The following is a 19,323-nucleotide window of genomic DNA, read 5'->3' as shown; positions in this document are numbered from 1 at the left end:
TTTCATTGGGTGTTGTGAGGATTATACTGGGTATAAATCATTCGATCGTGAGACGCTGTGCAAAAAACAGCTAGTAACAGTATTTCATTTCCATTTTGTATGTGTGAAAGGTGTGAAAACTGGGAATCTGGACATATCGTCAAATCTTAAATGTTAGGTTTCAGAAATCACCTTTCCTAAACTGATTTATCTGTTAAAAGCTTGCATCTGCAAACAACATTGCTTTCCTAGACAGTCCATCCTTCCCTCCAGGGATGTCCCCCAAAGAGTTTGGATGGGGATATGTGTGTGAGAGGTGAGAAAAGTTCAGTAATCAAAAGAACGTATTTCTGTGTTTTATATTTAAAAACAAGTCGCAGTCCTTATTTTCAATTTCTAGAGTCAGTTGGCGAGACAAGTTTGAGGGCCTGAGAATCGCGTTAAACACTGAGGAAAGGCCACATCGCCCGCGCATTTCCGTCGGGGGAACCCTGCAGAGGATAGACAGAGATCCTGGCCAATGGGAGCGCAGCTTAGAGCTGCTCCCTCCCCCTTCCGTCGGGCCCGCCTCTTCCCCGTGCCGCCCTCTGGGAGCCCGGCAGGCTCGTCCCGCCCCCTCCCCTGAGTGACAGGACCGTGGACAGCAACATTTCCAGCCGGACACGTAGTTGGTCGGCCCTTGCGTTGGCTGAACTGAGGTGTGTGTGGTGTGTGTGTATCAGGCAGGGGCGGCGAGGGGACTGGGGAGGCCCTGCCCGGGAAGCTCGGGGTCTGTGAAAGCGGTTCCTCAGTGGGCCCTCAGCGCGTTTAGGGGACGCTCGGTCCACCCCTGGGAGCCGCACTTGGGCGGGCTGGGCGGACGTTGGCGGGGAGGGGTTTTTGGCAGTGGAGGACCCCACAGCCCAGGAAACCCCGTAGGAACGGTCGTGGCGTGAGGAGCCTTCCGGGCGCGTGGGACGCTCGCGGTGGGGGTGGGGTGGCCGGCGCGGGGCTCGCGGGGTGGGCGTGGCCGCCGCGGTTGCTAAGGAACGGCGGGCCCCGCCCTGCCAGCGTGTCTGAACCTGGCCGCCTGGCCCTGCGAAGCGGGGCTCAGCCCTCCTCCCCGCGGCCTTCCCCTTGGGTTGGGGCTGGCCCCCTTGTGCCCTCAGTGAACGCGCGTCCCTTGATTTCGCTGTCCTGCTCTCTGGTGTAGTGGGTGCAGAGCTCCCACTCAGGCCTCCCTCTCCCACTTTCCAGCTCCTCGCCTTCTAAAATGAACAAGGGTCTGCAGACCAGAACATGTTCAGAGAAGGGTTTCAGGCAGCCTGAGATGGCTTTATTTGCCAGGATGGTGGGGCGAGAATGAGCCTTTTCCTGGGGTTTGGAGAATGCTTGAGGCTACAAGGTATTGGTGTCCGTGTGGATGACTAGGACAAGGGAGATAGGAGATCTGATTTCTTCCACTTGGAAGTCTTTTTGATTGCTGCTGCTGTTTGAGCTCAAGGAGCTTCTCAGGAAGTTGAGGCAAGTCGTTTTTGGACAGGTCCTAATAATGTATGATCTCCCTTTGAGACCCTCTTATGGAGAAGGGTGGTTGGTACTGACTGACTGAAGCCCTCTTTTGCTTCACTGTCCTATTTAATGATTAACTGTGAGACAGTAACCATAGATAACCATTTTACATCTCTTCTTTGCCCCCATCAGCTGGCCCCAAATGATTCAGCAGAGCAAACAGTCCACAGAGAAAACACAAAGAAACTAAAAGTCTGCTTATACTTCCTCGTGCTAGGTTTACTGTATAAATCCCCAAGAAGGAAGCTTGTAGTGCCTGTTACCACTGGGAAGAAGATTGACCTAAAAATTAGGAATCTAGCTGTTAGGAAATATTTGCCACTGGGCAGTAACCTTCATAACTTCTCTCATCTGGTAAGTAGAGATACTTACGTGCCCTTTGGTTATAAAACGTAAGGGGAGCTAATTGTAAACTGTTACTGATTACACTTTTAATCTTTTTTTTTGTTGTTCTATATGATCTCTGTTGTTGATTCAGTATTAGCTCTCCTTAGGTAGTACCTGAAATGTCCTGCATACATTTTTTCCCCATTGATATCACTAGATTTTTTCAAGTATATGTATAGCCTGAAAAAACTGGGACAGATTACTTTCTAATTCAATGATGAATGACCTTTTTGGTGGTATATACCATTTTGAGAAGGCAAGGGAAACTACTGACTCTCCCCTTAGAAAAAGACACAATTAGAAACATAAATGGATGTTGGATAAAGAACATCTGTTTTCAATCAACTTCTTGAGAGTTAAGAAAATTACTCTCCCATCTTGCCTCACTCCAAAGAGTGACTTGAGTAATTTATATGCAAAAGTACTGGGAGCAGAGTTGGGTCTCTTCCATGTCTTCCACAATGCATCTTACTGTAGGAAGGCTGTAAACAGAAATATTTTGTTTGCTAATATACCTTTATCTAACTTTATTAATAAAAGTGGGCATCAGTAGTAGATACTATCATTCGATAGGAAAAACAATGAAAAGGGAAAATATATAATCTTTTGTAGTAAACATAAGAGTATCTATTGCTTCTTTAGCACTTATTTTCCCTTGTTTAGTATTTGACTATTATTTTGTTAACTCACTTCATTTATAGTAGAAAAACTAGTATAAAGATAAATTGATTACAGAGACAGTTCAAATGGAATTAGAGTTTTAGGGGCTTAGTAAATAACAGCTATTGCATTTGTAAACAGGTAGAGTTGATAATATCCACTTCATTACCACAGAGCTGACTGCATGCACTGCTTTCAGTGGGAGACCAAAACTGAGTACTAGTACTTCCTTCCCCTTTCTAGCTCCACTCCCTGTCTCAGAACCTAGACTTTAGTCCAGTGAGAGAAAATTTCAGTTTAAAGAACAGATAGATACACTTAGAATTGCTGGTCTATATGATTTAGGACAGAGAGGGAAGGAAAAGAAGATAAACCTCTAGTGTTTACAGGTTTGTAATAGGTTATCTCTACCCATTGAAATAATATGGACCAATGGGTTTCAGCTTTGGATCATATAACTTCCCTCTTGAGAAGCTGTGAATACAGAGTGGGATCTGAGACCAGGACTATTAATCTAGTGCTCTGGTTTTTCATCCTGGATAGTACCTCTGGGCCATTTGAAATATGTAGGGATATTGTTAAATTATTGTTGTTGTTCAGTCACTAAGTCATGTCTAACACTTTGCAACGCCATGGACTACAGCACGCCAGGCTCCCCCCTTCACTATCTCCTGGAGTTTGCTTGAACTGTTATCAGGCTATCCTTAAAAGCTACTGGCTTTTAGGACCTTGAAGTTGAAGGATGTTGGATATTGTATAATGTAGAGTTCCACCAGCTCAGTAAAAATTTTCCTTCGTCTACTCCAGTGCCAAAATCATCTCCAAACTATCCCAGTGGCGTTCCTCCATAAAGAAACATGAAACAGGAGCAAACTTCCCCCTAGTCTTTGTTCATATGTACCATATTTTTTCTTTCTGTTTTCTTTTAAATTTAAGTGTAGTAGTTTTATAATACTATATTAGTTTTAGAAGCTACTTGACTTCCCTGGTAGTTCAGCTGGTAAAGAATCCGCCTGTAATGCAGGAGACCCCGGATCTATTCCTGGTTCAGGAAGATCCCCTGGAGAAGGGATAGGCTACCCACTCTAGTGTTATTGGGCTTCCCTGGTGACTCAGGTGGTAAAGAATCTGCCTGCAATGCGGGAGACCTGAGTTTGATCCCTGGGTTAGGGCAATCTCCTGGTGGAGGGCATGGCAACCCATTCCAGTATTCTTGCCTGGAGAATCCCCATGGACAGAGGAGCCTGGCTGGCTACAGTCCATGGGGTCACAAAGAGTTGGACACGACTAAGTGACTAAGTATGCATACAACATAGTGATTCAGAATTTTTGTAGATTATACCCCCATTTAAATTTATTATAGAATATTAGGTATATTTCCTATGCTCTACAGTATATCCTTGTGTCATTTTTTTTATACATGGTAGTTTATGCCACTTAGTACCCTACCCCTATCGTGTCCCCACCCCCTTCCAATCTCCCCACTGATAACTGCTAATTTGTTCTATGTGAGTCTGTTTCTGGTTTATTTTCATTCGTTTTATATTTTAGATTTCACATATAAGTGATAATATACAGTATTTATCTTTTTCTTATTTCACTGAGAATAATACCTTCTAGACCCATTTCTATTATTGCAAATGAAAAGATTTTATTCTTTTTATGGCTAAATAATACTCCGGTGTGCATATATATATACATATATATATGTATATATATATGTATATGTGTATATATATATACATATATACATATATATATATATTTACACATCACATTTCTGCAGCCCCAAGGGTGTAGTCCCCCAGACTGCTCTGTCCGTGGGATTCTCCAGGCAAGAATACTGGAGCAGATTGCCATTTCCTACTCTAGGGGATCTTCTGACCCAGGGATCAAACTCAAGTCTCTTGCGTTTCCTGCATTGGCAGGCGGATTCTTTACCACAGTGCCACCTGGGAAGCTTATATATTTGCATACCATATCTTCTTTATCCATTCATCTGATGAGTATGTACCATGTTTTTGATATCAATAGATTTGACTCTAAGTGTGAAGGTCTTAATAAAAATACTGTTTAGAATATGGTTATTTTTTGGTATTATATCAGAATGACTAAAATAATATTAGTGGAAAATAGTGATATATAGTTAATTATATTTGATATTCTTAAGACTAAATATATCCTTATTGAACATACAAGGATCATAGACTTCTAAGAGCTAAATTTTTTCACCCATATTATGTACATTTAATCCTTTTTTATATGGTTCAAGTGTTAAGTATCTTTGCAACAATAGAGTGAGTAGGCATATATTTTCATGAAAAAGAAAAGACTTTTTAGCTTCAGTTCAGTTCAGTCGCTCAGTCGTGTCCGACTCTTTGCGACCCCATGAATCGCAGCACGCCAGGCCTCCCTGTCCATCACCAACTCCCAGAGTCCACCCAAACCCATGTCCATCGAGTCAGTGATGCCATCCAACCATCTCATCCTCTGTCGTCCCCTTCTCCTCCCGCCCCCAATCCTACCCAGCATCAGGGTCTTTTCCAATGAGTCAACCCTTCGCATGAGGTGCCCAAAATATTGGAGTTGCAGCTTCAACATCAGACCTTCCAATGAACACCCAGGATTGATCTCTTTTAGGATGGATTGATTGGATCTCCTTGCAGTCCAAGGGACTCTCAAGAGTCTTCTCCAACACCACAGTTCAAAAGCATCAATTCTTCGGTGCTCAGCTTTCTTCACCGTCCAACTCTCACATCCATACATGACCACTGGAAAAACCATAGCCTTGACTAGACGTACTTTTGTTGGCAAAGTAATGTCTCTGCTTTTAAATATGCTATCTAGGTTGGCCATAACCTTCCTTCCAAGGAGTAAGCATCTTTTAATTTCATGGCTGCAATCACCATCAGCAGTGATTTTGGAGCCCTAAAAAATAAAGTCTGACACTGTTTCCACTGTTTCCCCGTCTATTTGCCATGAAGTGATGGGACCAGATGCCATGACCTTAGTTTTCTGAAGGTTGAGCTTTAAGCCAACTTTTTCACACTCCTCTTTCACCTTCATCAAGAGGCTCTTTAGTTCTTCTTCACTTTCTGCCATAAGGGCTTACTTTTTACTAATTCCCTTGTAGCTCAGTCAGTAAAGAATTTGCCTGCAATGCAGGAGACCTGGGTTTGATTCTCGTGTTGGGAAGATCCCCTGGAGAAGGAAATGGCAACCCACTCCAGTATTCTCGCCTGGAGAATCCCATGGACAGAGGAGCCTGGCAGGCTACAGTCCATGGGGTCACGAGAGTGGGACACGACTTAGCAACTAAACCACCATAGCTTACTTTTTAGTTTTGCAATGTTAAAAAACAATGATAGAAAGATAAATACTCTGTACTTAGTGGTTTAACAATCTTTGTTGTGTTGAATCAGAAAGTGAAGACTGTTCCCTAAATGAGAGGAGCTTGTCAATTTCATGGTTTTCAAGCCATTAAACATGGAGAATGAAGCAGGAATAAAGTAGTTTAGCTCTTCTGTAGTGGTATTAAGCAGGACAAAGTTGAAAAAGTAGCAGACCAATTAGAATGAACAACTTAAAAGTTTGGTGAAGACGAAGACAGTTTAATCCCAAAGCATTTTTTGCATACTTGAATTTAAAATATTCAGAAATACATCAGTATAAGAAATTACATGGATATCTGTGACAGAATCCTAATTGTGTTTTGTAGTTTATAATCTCCACCAGGTAGAAAGTGCACTGGATGGAAAGTTTCAGACCTGGCTTCAGCAGTAGAGACATCACTTGTTGGATTTTATATTGCCTTCTGGCATCAAGTTTCTTATTTGAGAATAGAAATAGTTGAAGATTTTTGGTTTTCTACCATTTTTTTCTGAAGAATATGCTTGAGTATTATGAAAATTCTCATTATTCACAGTGATTCACTACAGCACTGAATCTTTTTGGGCAAGGATATATTAGATTTTCTAAGGTATAATTTTAAAAATAATCTCCCAGTTCCTGATTTAATTTTGTCTGTTCGTAGAGGCTTATTCTCTTCTCCTTTTTTCAATATCTCCCTCAGCCTCCACACATGCACACATCTACATAATCCAGTGTTTTCCAAATGTGCATGAGGTGGCCAAAGTATTGGAGTTTCAGCTTCAACATCAGACCTTCCAATGAACACCCAGGATTGATCTCTTTTAGGATGGATTGATTGGATCTCCTTGCAGTCCAAGGGACTCTCAAGAGTCTTCTCCAACACCACAGTTCAAAAGCATCAATTCTTCGGTGCTCAGCTTTCTTCACCGTCCAACTCTCACATCCATACATGACCACTGGAAAAACCATAGCCTTGACTAGACGTACTTTTGTTGGCAAAGTAATGTCTCTGCTTTTAAATATGCTATCTAGGTTGGCCATAACCTTCCTTCCAAGGAGTAAGCGTCTTTTAATTTCATGGAAAAACTGTAGCTTTGAGTATATGGACCTTTGTCAACAAAGTGATGTCTTTGCTTTTTAATACACTCTCTAGGTTTATCACAACTAGTCTTCCAAGGAGCAAGTATCTTTTAATTTCGTGACTGCAGTCCCAGTCCACATTGATTTTGGAGTCTTAAGTAAATAAAACTTGTTACTATTTCTACTTTTTCCCCAGCTGTTTGCCATGAAGTGGTAGGACTGGATGCCATGATCTTTGTTTTTTGAATGTCAAGTTTTAAGCCAGCTTTTTCACCCTCCTCTTTGACTTTCATGAAGAGGCTCTTTAATTCCTCTTCACTTTCTACTATTAGTGAGGTATCATCTGCATATCTGAGATTGTTGATGTTTCTCCTGGCAATCTTGATTCCAGCTTGGGCTTCATCCAGTCCAGCATTTGCATGATGTACTCAGCATAGAAGTTAAATAAGCAGGGTGACAGTGTGCAGCCTTGATGTACTCCTTTCCCAGTTTGGAACCAGTTCGTTGTTCCATGTCCAGTTCTAACCGTTGCTTCTTGTCTTGTATACAGGTTTCTCAGGAGGCAGGTAAGGTGGTCTGGTATTCCCATCTCATTAAGAATATTCGACAGTTTGTTGTGATTCACACAGTTCAAGGTTTTAGCATTGTCAATGAAACAGAAGTAGATGTTTTTTTGAAATTCCCTTGTTTTTTCTATGATCCAGCGTATGTTGGCAATTTGATTCCTGTTCCTTTTCTAAATCTAGCTTGTACATCTGTAAGTTCTCAGTTCATATACTGCTGAAGCCTAGCTTGAAGGATTTTGAGCATAATCTTGCTGGTATGTGAAATGTGTGCAGTTGTATGATAATATGAACATTTTTGGCATTCCCTTTCTTGAGATTGGAATGAAAACTGACCTTTTCCAGTCCTGAGACCACTGCTGAGTTTTCCAAATTTACTGGCATAATGAGTGCAGAATGTTAACAGCATCATCTTTTAGGATGCTGAAATAGCTCAGCTGGAATTCTGTCACCTCCACTAGCTTTGTTTGTAGTAATACTTCTTAATGCCCACTTGATTTCACACTCCAGGATGTCTAGCTCTAGGTGAGTCACCATGCCATCATGGTTATCTGGTCATTTAGAGCTTTTTTGTACAGTTCTGCATATTCTTGCCACCTTTTGTTAATCTCTTCTGCTTTTGTTAGGTCCTTGCCATTTTTGTCCCTTATTGTGCCTATCTTTGCATGAAATGTTTCCTTGGTATCTCCAATTTTCTTAAAGAGATCTCTAGTCTTTTCCATTCTATTGTTTTCCTCTGTTTCTTTGCATTGTTCACTTAAGAAGGCTTTCTATCTCTCCTTGTTGTTCTCTGGAACTCTTCATTCAGTTGGGTATATCTTTCCTTTTTTCTTTGCCTTTTACTTCTCCTCTTAGCTACTTGTAAGGCCTCCTCAGAGAATCGCTTTGCCTTCTTGCATTTCTTTTTCTTGGGGATGGTTTTAGTCTCCACTTTCTGTACAGTGTTACAAATCTCCATCCATAGTTCTTCAGGTACTATGTCTACCAGGTTTAGTCCCTTGAATCTATTCGTCACCTCTTTGGTATAATCATAAGTGTTTTGATTTCGGTCATACCTGAATGGTCTACTTTCTTCATTTTGAGCCTAAATGTTCAATAAACAGAGATAGCAGGGAATAAAATTTTCTGAGCTAAGAAAGATCAGTAGATGCAGAGAGGATGTTTCGTATATAAAATATGACACAATGTCAGAGACACAATGTCAGCAGATTTTCAGCTTATAATGATAAAGGAAAAAAATTGTATATGTAGGAGAGAGAAAAAATAGTGAATTATTATCAGGAAATCAAACTTAATCTGGTCACAGACTTTTTTTCTTTTCCATAGTATTAAATACTAGATGACAACAGAGAAATATTTTTAGAGTTAAAAACAAAGTTCCATGCAATTTGTTTTGTTCACAGACAGCAACAGAAAACCATTCTTAAGTATATAAAAACCTCTAAACTGCATACTTTTTACTTTTGGAGGAAAAAAGGCAATAAGAAGATGATAAAATATAAATACAAGAGCAATGGTATGTTAAAAAACAAAACATGATATATCATAGATTTCTAGGATATAGAGTGGCTTTAAATAATTAAGTCTAATTAAAATTCAAATAAAAAACTGCATGAGAAGATATATAATGTAAAAATTTATTCAGCAACAATAATCTAGATTTAAATAAAACATCTGATCTTCTGATTTATTTATGCCGGAGATGAAACCTGGTAATTCAAGAGTATGAATAAATTAAAAAATATATACAGCAAACTGTGACCCAGGCCTCCCCACATATGGCTTATTTTTATAGAACCCAGGAACCAAAAATAGCTTTTGTGTTTTAAATGGTTGAAAAAAACAATTGAAACAATGATTTTTACAAGGTGAAAAGAATACGAAATTCCAATCTTATTGTTTATAAATAAAGCTTTATTGAAACACAGTTACACTCATTTGTTTACATGTTGTCTATAGCTGCTCTTACATTGAAACTGTAGTGTTGAGTAACTGCAACAGTGATGTAAATATGGTGCTCTCATTGCTTTGCATTGCTTCTCAGAGCACTACAAATCACAATGACAAAATTGAGTTATAATTTGATTTTGCCTCTTGACATGAAGAGCCTAAAATATTTTTGATATGACCCTTTACAGAAAAACTTGCAACTCCTAATCTAAACTATGTATATGAACTTTGGTGTATAAGACTGAGACTTTGATTTCAATCCACAGTACCCAAATTTACTCAGCTATTGCCCTTCAATATGCTACTTACTGTAGCATCTCTTTGGTCTTATATGGACTGGCATTAAAACCAAGTATATATTATTCTGTATATTTAATAGTCTAGATTTTCTCTTTTTCATCTCTGTGCTTTATTTTTTTTTATAAATTTATTTATTTTAGTTGGGGGCTAATTACTTTACAATACTGTAATAGTTTTTGCCATACATTGACATGAATCAGCCATGGGTTTACATGTGTTCCCCTTCCTGGACCCCCCACCCACCTCCCTCCCCATCCCATCCCTCTGGGTCATCCCATTGCCCCGGCCCTGAGCTCTTGTCTCATGCATCGAACATGGAATGGTGTTCTGTTTCACATATGATAATATACATGTTTCAATGCTATTCTCCCAGAACGTCCCACCCTCACCTTCTCCCTCAGAGTCCATAAAATTGTTCTATGCATCTGTGTCTCTTATTCTGTCTCGCATATAGGGTTATCGTTACCATCTTTCAAATTCCATATATATGCATTAGTATACTGTATTGTTGTTTTTCTTTCTGGCTTACTTCACTCTGTATAATGGGCTCCAGTTTCATCTCCATGCTTTAAATGAAACAAAATTCATGTAAAGATTTTAGAATATCACTTTCAAAGACAAAACTCAGTTAATACTGCTGTAAGAAGAAAAAATGAATACTTCACTATCGTCTGCCAAAATTGTACATGCTTTTAGAGATAAGCACATACCACATTTAATAAGTGGGTTGTATGTCAATCATTTAATTAGCTTATATTTCTGGCAAGTGTAGGTGAATTATTTCAGAGCACGAGGCATTGAAATGAAGTTTTAAAGGGTGCCTGTAAATTCAAGGTGAATGAGGTTGGCGCTAAGGTAACAAGGAGAATAAGATTTGTAAAGCTACTAGGCTATCAGTAGGGTCGTGTGATTGGAAAATGAAAGAAATTCTGTAGCTGGAACAGAATTTGGAAAAATAGTGGCTGCAGTTGAGACAATAAAGACCTGCTATGCTAGCCCAGGTCAAGAGGCCTCGCATATGTCATGCAAAACAGTCTTCATCTTGTAGGCAATGAGGGTCCATTTCAGATGTTTGAACTGTAGAGAAACATGATCAGATTTGTATTATTAATAATATTTAGATATTGGTTCTTAAATTTTTCAAGTATAGCCCTCCCTAAAATTCTCCAATGTTATGACTTGTAATTTCATGTGGCATAAGTTGCCTTGAGATATACCCATTTATGTTCTATTTATAACAGTTTTTCCTTGAGGGAGATATATAAACAATCCCCCAATGTCTTTCCTCCATTTTACAGATGTAAAATCTATATCTCAGATAAATGATCTGAACACAGCTCTTCCTTGTAAAGGAAAGTGAGTGAGTTCTGTGATTAGATAGATTTGAGTTCAGTTCTCTACCTTTTCCTGTTAACTGTGCATGCTTGAAAAACTCACTTAATAATTAGAAAACCTAGTTTTCCCAGTTCGGTTTTATTGTATTTATCCCACAGGAATATTATGAGAATTTCTGATAATGTATGTGACATGCTTAACAGAATAAATGGAAACTGTTTTATTATTACTAATGTTTTTATTATTGATAATATTAATCATCATTATAAGGGTTCAACACCCATTATTCACATTTTCAAAATCCAAAGTTTTGAAAAATTATTTTTCCCAAGATTTTCACAAATTCATTTGATGCAAACCAGCCTTGAAATGACAGGGGATGACTTATATAGTACTTATTTTTCTAGTAAGTGTCAATATTGATAAGATTTTGCTGTGAAGTATTGCTATGCTGCCCCTATACGTGTTATATAATTATGGTAGCTATGAGACATAGTTACTTTCTGTAGTCTTCAAGACACATCTGGCCCAAGCATTTTTGATAAAGACTACAGATCTATAGTATTATGATTCCTTTAATAACAGCTTCATTGAGATATAATTAACAGTCATAAAATTTATGATTTTAAAGTGTACCATTCAGTGGTTTTAGCATATTCAGAGTGAGCTGTGTGATCATCACAATCTGATTGTAGAATATATTTATCATCTCAAAAAGTACCCTGTGTTAGTCATTCCCTATTTCTTCTGCTCACCCTCAGCCATGAAAAGTGAAAGTGAAAGTCGCTCAGTTGTGTTTGACTCTTTGTGACCCCATGGACTGTATAGTCTATGGAATTCTCCAGGCCAGACTACTGGAGTGGGAAGCTGTTCTCTTCTCCAGGGGATCTTCCCAATCCAGGGGTTGAACCCAGGTCTAATATATTGCAGGCAGATTCTTTACCAGCTGAGTCACCAGGGAAGGCCAAAAATACAGGAGTGGGTAGCCTATCCCTTCTTCAGAGGATCTTCCCTGCCCAGGAATTGAACTGGGGTTTCCTGCATTGCAGGCAAATTCTTTCCCAGCTGAGCTGCCAGGCTAAGTAACCATTTATCAATCTATTTTCTGTCCCTATAGATTTTCTCATTCTGAATATTATATATAAAGAGAACAAACAGGAATGATGTATTAACTGGACTTTTTGTGAATGACTTCTCTCAGCATAAAGTTTTCAAAGTTCATCCATGTTGTACCATGTATCAATATTTCATTACTTCTTTTTATGTTGAATTAATATTGAATTGTATGGTTATACCATATTTTGTTTTCACTTTCTGGCTATAGGGATAATGCTTCTATTTACATTTGTGTACACATTTTTATGTGGCCATATTTTCATTTCTGTCACATGTATACCTGGAAATAGAATTACTAGGTCACATGGCCTTTCTGTTTAGACTTTGAGGAGCTGCCAAACTGCTTTCCAAAATGACTGCACCCTTTTGCTCTCCCACCAGCAATGTGTGAAGGTTCTAGTTTCTCCACATCCACATCAATACTCCTTATTGTCTGTCTTTTGGTATAGCCATCCTTGTTGTTGTTCAGCCTATAAATCGTGTTTGACTCTTTGCAATTCTATGAACTGCAGCATACCAGGCTTCCCTATTCTTCACTGTCTTACAGAGTTTGCTCAATACGTCTGTTGAGTCAATGATGCCAATCCAAGCATCTCATCTTCTGTCGCCCCCTTCTTCTCCTACCCTCAGTCTTTCCCACATCAGGATCTTTTCCAGTGAGTTGGCTCTTTGCATCAGGTGGCTAAAGTATTGGAGCTTGAGCTTCAGTAGCAGTCCTTCCAGTGAACATTCGGGACTAATTTCCTTTAGGATTGACTGGTTTGATCTACTTGCTGTCCAAGGGACTCTCAAGTCTTCTCCAGCACAATACTGAAAAAACTATAGCCTTGACTACATGAAACTTTGTCAGCAAAGTAATGTCTCTACTTTTTAATATGCTGTCTAGGTTTGTCATTGCTTTTCTTCCAAGGAGCAAGCGTCTTTTAAGGCTGCAGTTACTGTCCACAGTGATTTTGGAGCCCAAGAAAATAAAATCTGTCACTATTTCTACTTTTTTCCCACCTATTTGCCATGAAGTCATGAGACCAGATGCCATGATCTTTGTTTTTTAAATGTTGAGTTCTAAGCCAGCTTTTTCACTCTCCTCTTTCACCCTCATCAAGAGGCTTTTTATTTCTTCTTCACTTTCTGCACTTAGAGTGGTATCATCTGCATATGTGAGGTTGTTGATATTTCTCCCAGCAATCTTAATTCCAACTTGTGAGTCATCCAGCCTGACATTTTGCGTGATGCACACTGCATATAAGTTAAATAAGCAGGGTGACAACTTATGGCCTTTACCTACTCTTTCCCAATTTTAAACCAGTCCATTGTTCCATGTCTGGTTCTAACTGTTGCTTCTTGCCCTGCATACAGGTTTCTTAGGAGACAAGTACGATGATCTAGAATTCCCATATCTTAAAGAATTTTCCATAGTTTGTTGTGATCCACACAGTCAAAGGCTTTAGCATAGTCAGTGAAGTAGAAGGAGATGTTTTCCTGGAATTCCTTTGCTTTTTCTGTGATCCAGTGTCTTTTTGAATTAGTGTTTATTCTCTTCAGAAAAATACCAGGAAGTAGAATTAGTAGATTATATAGTAGTTCTATTCATAATTTTTTTAGGAACCTCCATTCTGTTTTCATAGTGGCTATACCAACTTACATTCTCACCAGCAGTTCCCTATGTTCCCTTTTCTCTACATTCTTGCCAACCCTTGTTAATTTTTGTCTTTTTGATCATAACCATTCTGACAAGTGTGAAGTAATATCTCATTTCCCTGATGATTAATGATTTTGAGCATCTTTTAATGTGCCTATGGGCCATCTATATGTCATTGGAAAAATGTCTATTCAAGTCTTCTGTGCATTTTGTACTTGTTTTTTTTTTTTTTTTTTGGGAAAAGCTGAGTTGTATGCATCCTTGTTATATTTTGAATATTGACCCTGTATCAGATCTGTCATTTGCAAGTATCTTCTCCCATTCAGTGGGAAGCATTTTTATTTTGTCCTAGTTTCTTTTTTCTTTTTTTTAATAAATTTATTTATTTTAGTTGGGGGCTAATTACTTTACAATATTGTAATAGTTTTTTCCATACATTGACATGAATCAGCCATGGGTTTACATGTGAAGGGGAACACATGTCCTAGTTTCTTTAGCTGTGCAAAAGCTTTCTCATTTAATGTAGTCCTATTTGTTTATTTTTGCTTCTATTTTCCATGCTTGGGGAGGCAGATCCAAAAAAATATTGCTGAGACTAACGTTAAATAGCATATTATGTTTTCTTCTAGGAGTTTTATGGTTTCATGGTTTACTTTTAAGTCTTTAATCCATTCAGTTTATTTTTGTATGTTATGTGAAAAAGTAGTGCAATGTAATCACATGTAATTGTCCAGTTTACCTAACACCATTTATTGAAGAGGTTGTCTGTTCCCTATTTCATAGTTGTACTTCATTTTTTGTAGATTACTTGATCAGGAAAGTGTATGTTTCTTTCTGGACTCAGTTCTATTCCATTGATTTCTGTCTTTTTTTGTGCCACTATCATACTGTTTTGATTCCTGTAGCTTTGTAGTGTAGTTTGAAGTAAGGAAGGGTGATGTCTCCATCTTTGTTCTTCTTTCTCAATATTGCTTTCACTCTTCAGGGTCTTTTTGTGTTTTCATACAAATTTTATAGTTATTTGTTCTGGTCTGGTAAATAACCCTTTGGGATTTGATAGGAATTGCATAAGTCTGTTGATTTCCTTGAATAATAGGATCATTTTAACCATAATATTTCAGTCCATGAGCACAGTATATTTTTTAATTATTTCTATGGCTTCAGTTTCTTTCATCAGTGTAGTAGTTTTCTGAGTACAGGTCTTTTGCAACCTTGGTTAGATTTATTTCTAGGTATTTTATTCTTTTTAATGCAATTATAGATGGGATTGTTTTCTTAATTTCTCTGATAGTTCATTGCTAGTGTATAGAAATGCAACAATTTCTTTATATTAACATTTTTAATTCATTGAGGAGTCCTAACCATGGCGTCCTAACAGTTTTGTGGTATATCTTTAGAATTTTCTGTATATTTATATAGGTATATAAATTATATGGGTATTCCTGGTAGCTCAGCTGGTAAAGAATCCACCTCCAATGCAAGAGACTCCAGTTCAATTCCTGGTTCGGGAAGATACTTAGATCTTCCACCTTTAGAAGACGGAAAACTGACTGGAAAAGGTCAGTTTTCATTCCAATCCCAAAGAAAGGCAATGCCAAAGAATGCTCAAACTACCGCACAATTGCGTTCATCTCACATGCTAGTAAAGTAATGCTCAAAATTCTCCAAGCCAGGCTTCAGCAATATGTGAACCATGGACTTCCAGATGTTCAAGCTGGTTTTAGAAAAGGCAGAGGAACCAGAGATCAAATTGTCAACATCCGATGGATCATCAGAAAAGCAAGAGAGTACCAGAAAAACATCTATTTCTCCTTCATTGACTATGCCAAAGCCTTTGACTGTGTGGATCACCACAAACTGTGGAAAATTCTGAAAGAGATGCGAATACCAGACCACCTGACCTGCCTCTTGAGAAACCTGTATGCAGGTCAGGAAGCAACAGTTAGAACTGGACATGGAACAACAGACTGGTTCCAAGTAGGAAAAGGAGTACGTCAAGGCTGTATATTGTCATCCTGCTTATTTAACTTATATGCAGAGTACATCATGAGAAATGCTGGGCTGAAGGAAGCACAAGCTGGAATCAAGATTGCTGGGAGAAATGTCAATAACCTCAGATATGCAGATGACACTACCCTTATGGCAGAAAGTGAAGAAGAACTAAAGGGCCTCGTGATGAAAGTGAAAGAGGAGAGTGAAAAAGTTGGCTTAAAGCTCAACATTCAGAAAACTAAGATCATGACATCCAGTTCCTGATTCAGTTTTGGGAAATTCTACATCTCTAGAAATTGATCCGTTTCTTCTAGGTTTTCTATTTTGTTGGCACATAATGGCTTGTAGTAATCTCTTATGATCCTTTTATTGACACATAATAGCTTATAGTTATCTCTTACGAGCCAAGTGTGGTATCAGGTGTAATGTCTCCTTTTTCTTTTTGATTTAATATTTTGAGCCCTCTCTGTCTTTCTTGATGAGTCTGGCTAAAGAGTCATCCATTTTGTTTATCTTTTCCAAAAACCAACTCTTAATTTTATTGAACTTTTCCCTCTCTCCCTCTCTCTTCTTTTATGTCTCTGTTTATTTCTGTTCTGATATTTTTTATTATTTTCCTTCTATTAACTTTGGATTTTGTTAGTTCTTTATTTTCTATTCTTTTAGGTGTAAGATCAGATTGTTTATTTCATATTTTTTGTTTCCTGAAATAGGCTTTTATCACTGTGAATTTCTGTCTTAGAACTAATTTTTCTGCATTTCAAAGATTTTGGGTTGTTGTGCTTTAATTTTCATTTGTCTCCAGGTATTTTTTTACTTCATTTAATTTTGTCTGTTCCTCATTGATTGTTTAACTAGCATATTGTTTAGCTTCCACGTGTTTGCATTTTCTGTACTTTTTTTTTTCTTCTTGTAATTGATTTCTAGTCTCATAGCATTTTGGTAAGAAAAAACTGCTTGATATATTTTCAATCTTCTTAAATTTATTAAGGTGTATTTTGTGGCCTAGCATGTGATCTATCATGGAGCATGTCCCATGTGCACTTGAAAAAATTGTGTATTGTGATATTTTGAGATGGAATATTTCATGTGTATCCACTAATTCCATCTGCTCTAATATGCCATCTAAGGCCAGTGTTTTCTCATTAATTTTCTGTCCAGGTGATTTGTCCATTGATGTAAGTGTGGTGGTAAAATTCTTTACTTCTATTGTATTAATGTAGGTTTCTCCTTTTATGTTGGTTAATATTTGCTTTATGTAGGTGCTCCCATATGGTATGCATTTATATTTACAATTATTATATCTTCTTGTTTGATTGATCCCATTATCATTATGTCATGACATTCTTTATCTCTTATTATAGTTTTTGTTCTAAAAAAATTTCATCTGTCAGTGCTATGCCAGCCTTTTTTGTTTCAATTTTCATGAGTACTTTTTTCATTTCCTCACTTTCTGTCCATGTGTGTCTTTAGATATGTAATAAATCTTCTGTAAAAAGCATATATACGGGTCTTAATTTTTTAATCCATTTAGTGACTCTATGACTTTTCATTGGAACATTAAGTCCATTGAAGCTTAAAGTAATTATTTGATAGGTTTGTACTTATTGTCACTTGATTAGTTGTTTTGGGGTTTTTGCTGTGGTTCTTTTTTCTTTCTTCTTTTTCTTCCATTTTGATTTGATGACTATTTTAGTGTTGTTTAGATTCTCTTTTTTTTTTGCAGTTTTGTGTGTGTATCTATCTTAGGTTTTTGATTTGTGGTTACTGTGTGGTTCATATATAACAACCTATATATGTATGTATACACATATGTATATGTGTGTGTGTGAGTATTTTAAGTTTATGATCTATGTAGTTTGAAGATACTCTGACCACATTATATTTTTATTCCCCCACTGTGACATTTGATGTTTATATTTTTGCGTCCCTTAACTATTTATTGTGGATATAGATGCTTTTACTACTTTTGTCTTTTAATATTCCTACTAGTTTTATAATTAGGTGATTTATTACCTTTGCTGTATGTTTACCTTTATCGCTAAGAGTTTTTTCATTTCATAATTTTCATATTTCTAACAGCGGCCTTTTATTCTTAGAGGAGTCCCTTTATTATATCTTTTAGACTTAGTTTGGTGGTGTTGAATTCAGCTTTTACTTGTCTGTAAAACTTGTGGTTTTGCTAAGAAATCTGAATGAAAGCCACGTCAGGTAAAGTATTTTTGTTTGTATGTTTTTCCCTTTCATCGTTATATATTTTATGCCACTATTTTCTCACCTGCAAAGTTTCTGCTAAAAATCAGCTGATATGGGAGTTTCCTCAAACTTAACTTGCTGCTTTTAATAGCCTTATCAGAGTTCCTTTATATAACTTGTTGCTTTTAACTTACTGCTTTTAATATCCTCTTGTTATCTTTAATTTTTGCCGTTTTATTTATAAAGTGTTTTGGAATGAACCTTTTTGTGTTCATCTTGTTTTGGAATCTCTGTGCTTCCTGGACCTGGATGTCTGCTTCCTTCCCCTGGTTAGGGACATTTTCAGCTATTATTTCTGCTCCTTCCTCTCTTTCTTCTGAGACTCCTGTAATGTGGATGTTAGTTTCCTTGATATTGTCCAAGAGAACTGTTAAACTATCCTGATTTTTTAAAAATTCTTTTTTTTTTTTCCATTCAGCTTGGTTAATTTCCACTAGTCTATCTTCCAGATGGCTTATCTGTTCCTCTGTATCTAATCTACTATTGATTTCTGTTAGTAAATTTTTTATTGCAGTTATTTTAAGTTTTGCTCCGTTTGGGTCTTCTTTATATTTTCTAGTTCTTTGTTGAAATTCACACTGTGTTCATCCGTTCTCCTGAATTTGATGAGCATCTTTTTGATTATTACCTTGAACTCTCTATTGGATAGATTGCTTATCTCACCTTTGTTTGGGTCTTTTTCTGAGATATGACCTGTTCCTTCATTTAAGACATATTTCTCTGTCACCTCACTTTGCCCAGTTCTGTGTTTATTTGTCTTTATTAGATCGGTCAGTTACATTTCTTATTCTTGAAGTGGCCTGTGTAGTAGACATCCTGGGTGGCCCAATGGCATCCTCCACTCTGGTCACCAGAACTATATGTTCTGAGAGTGTCCCCTCTGTGGGCTGCATGTGCTTTCTGTTGTGGCAGGGCCAACTACCGTGTTTGTGATGGTGGGTGAGGCTGGCCCCAGCCTGGTTGACTGTGAAATCATGTGTTGTCTGTTAGCTGTAGACCTGCAAGGGGTAGAATGAGCTTCCAATCAGTTGGTTGTACAGCTTGGGGGAACAGGACTGCTTCTCACCTGTTGTTGGGTGGGGCTGGGTCCGGGGCTGGGTCGTAACATGACTATTTGCATGGTCCAGGGGGATACCGGGCTGG

General features: G+C 37.9%; 1 protein-coding gene across 17 annotated transcripts in view; it reads left to right on the top strand.

Moving 5' to 3' along the window:
* Positions 1 to 609: 609 nt before the first annotated feature.
* Positions 610 to 19,323, top strand: part of TRIQK (triple QxxK/R motif containing) — a 92,343-nt gene continuing 73,629 nt past the window's right edge. For 5 of the 17 annotated variants that reach the window (XM_081496880.1, XM_081496879.1, XM_081496875.1 and 2 more), the window contains exon 1: positions 610 to 677. The gene's annotated coding sequence lies outside the window, so the exon portion shown is untranslated. Of the gene's footprint in view, positions 1,483 to 1,662; positions 1,885 to 19,323 lie in introns of all 17 variants that reach the window. The other 12 variants (XM_081496890.1, XM_081496889.1, XM_081496884.1 and 9 more) reach the window with 5 other exon arrangements.

The sequence above is a fragment of the Giraffa tippelskirchi genome, chromosome 6 (assembly GCF_054371585.1).
Source record: "Giraffa tippelskirchi isolate mGirTip1 chromosome 6, T2T-mGirTip1v1.2.pri, whole genome shotgun sequence".
NCBI lineage: Eukaryota > Metazoa > Chordata > Mammalia > Artiodactyla > Giraffidae > Giraffa > Giraffa tippelskirchi.
The sequence above is the reverse complement of the archived record's forward strand: the minus strand, read 5'-3'. Positions and strand labels throughout refer to the sequence as shown.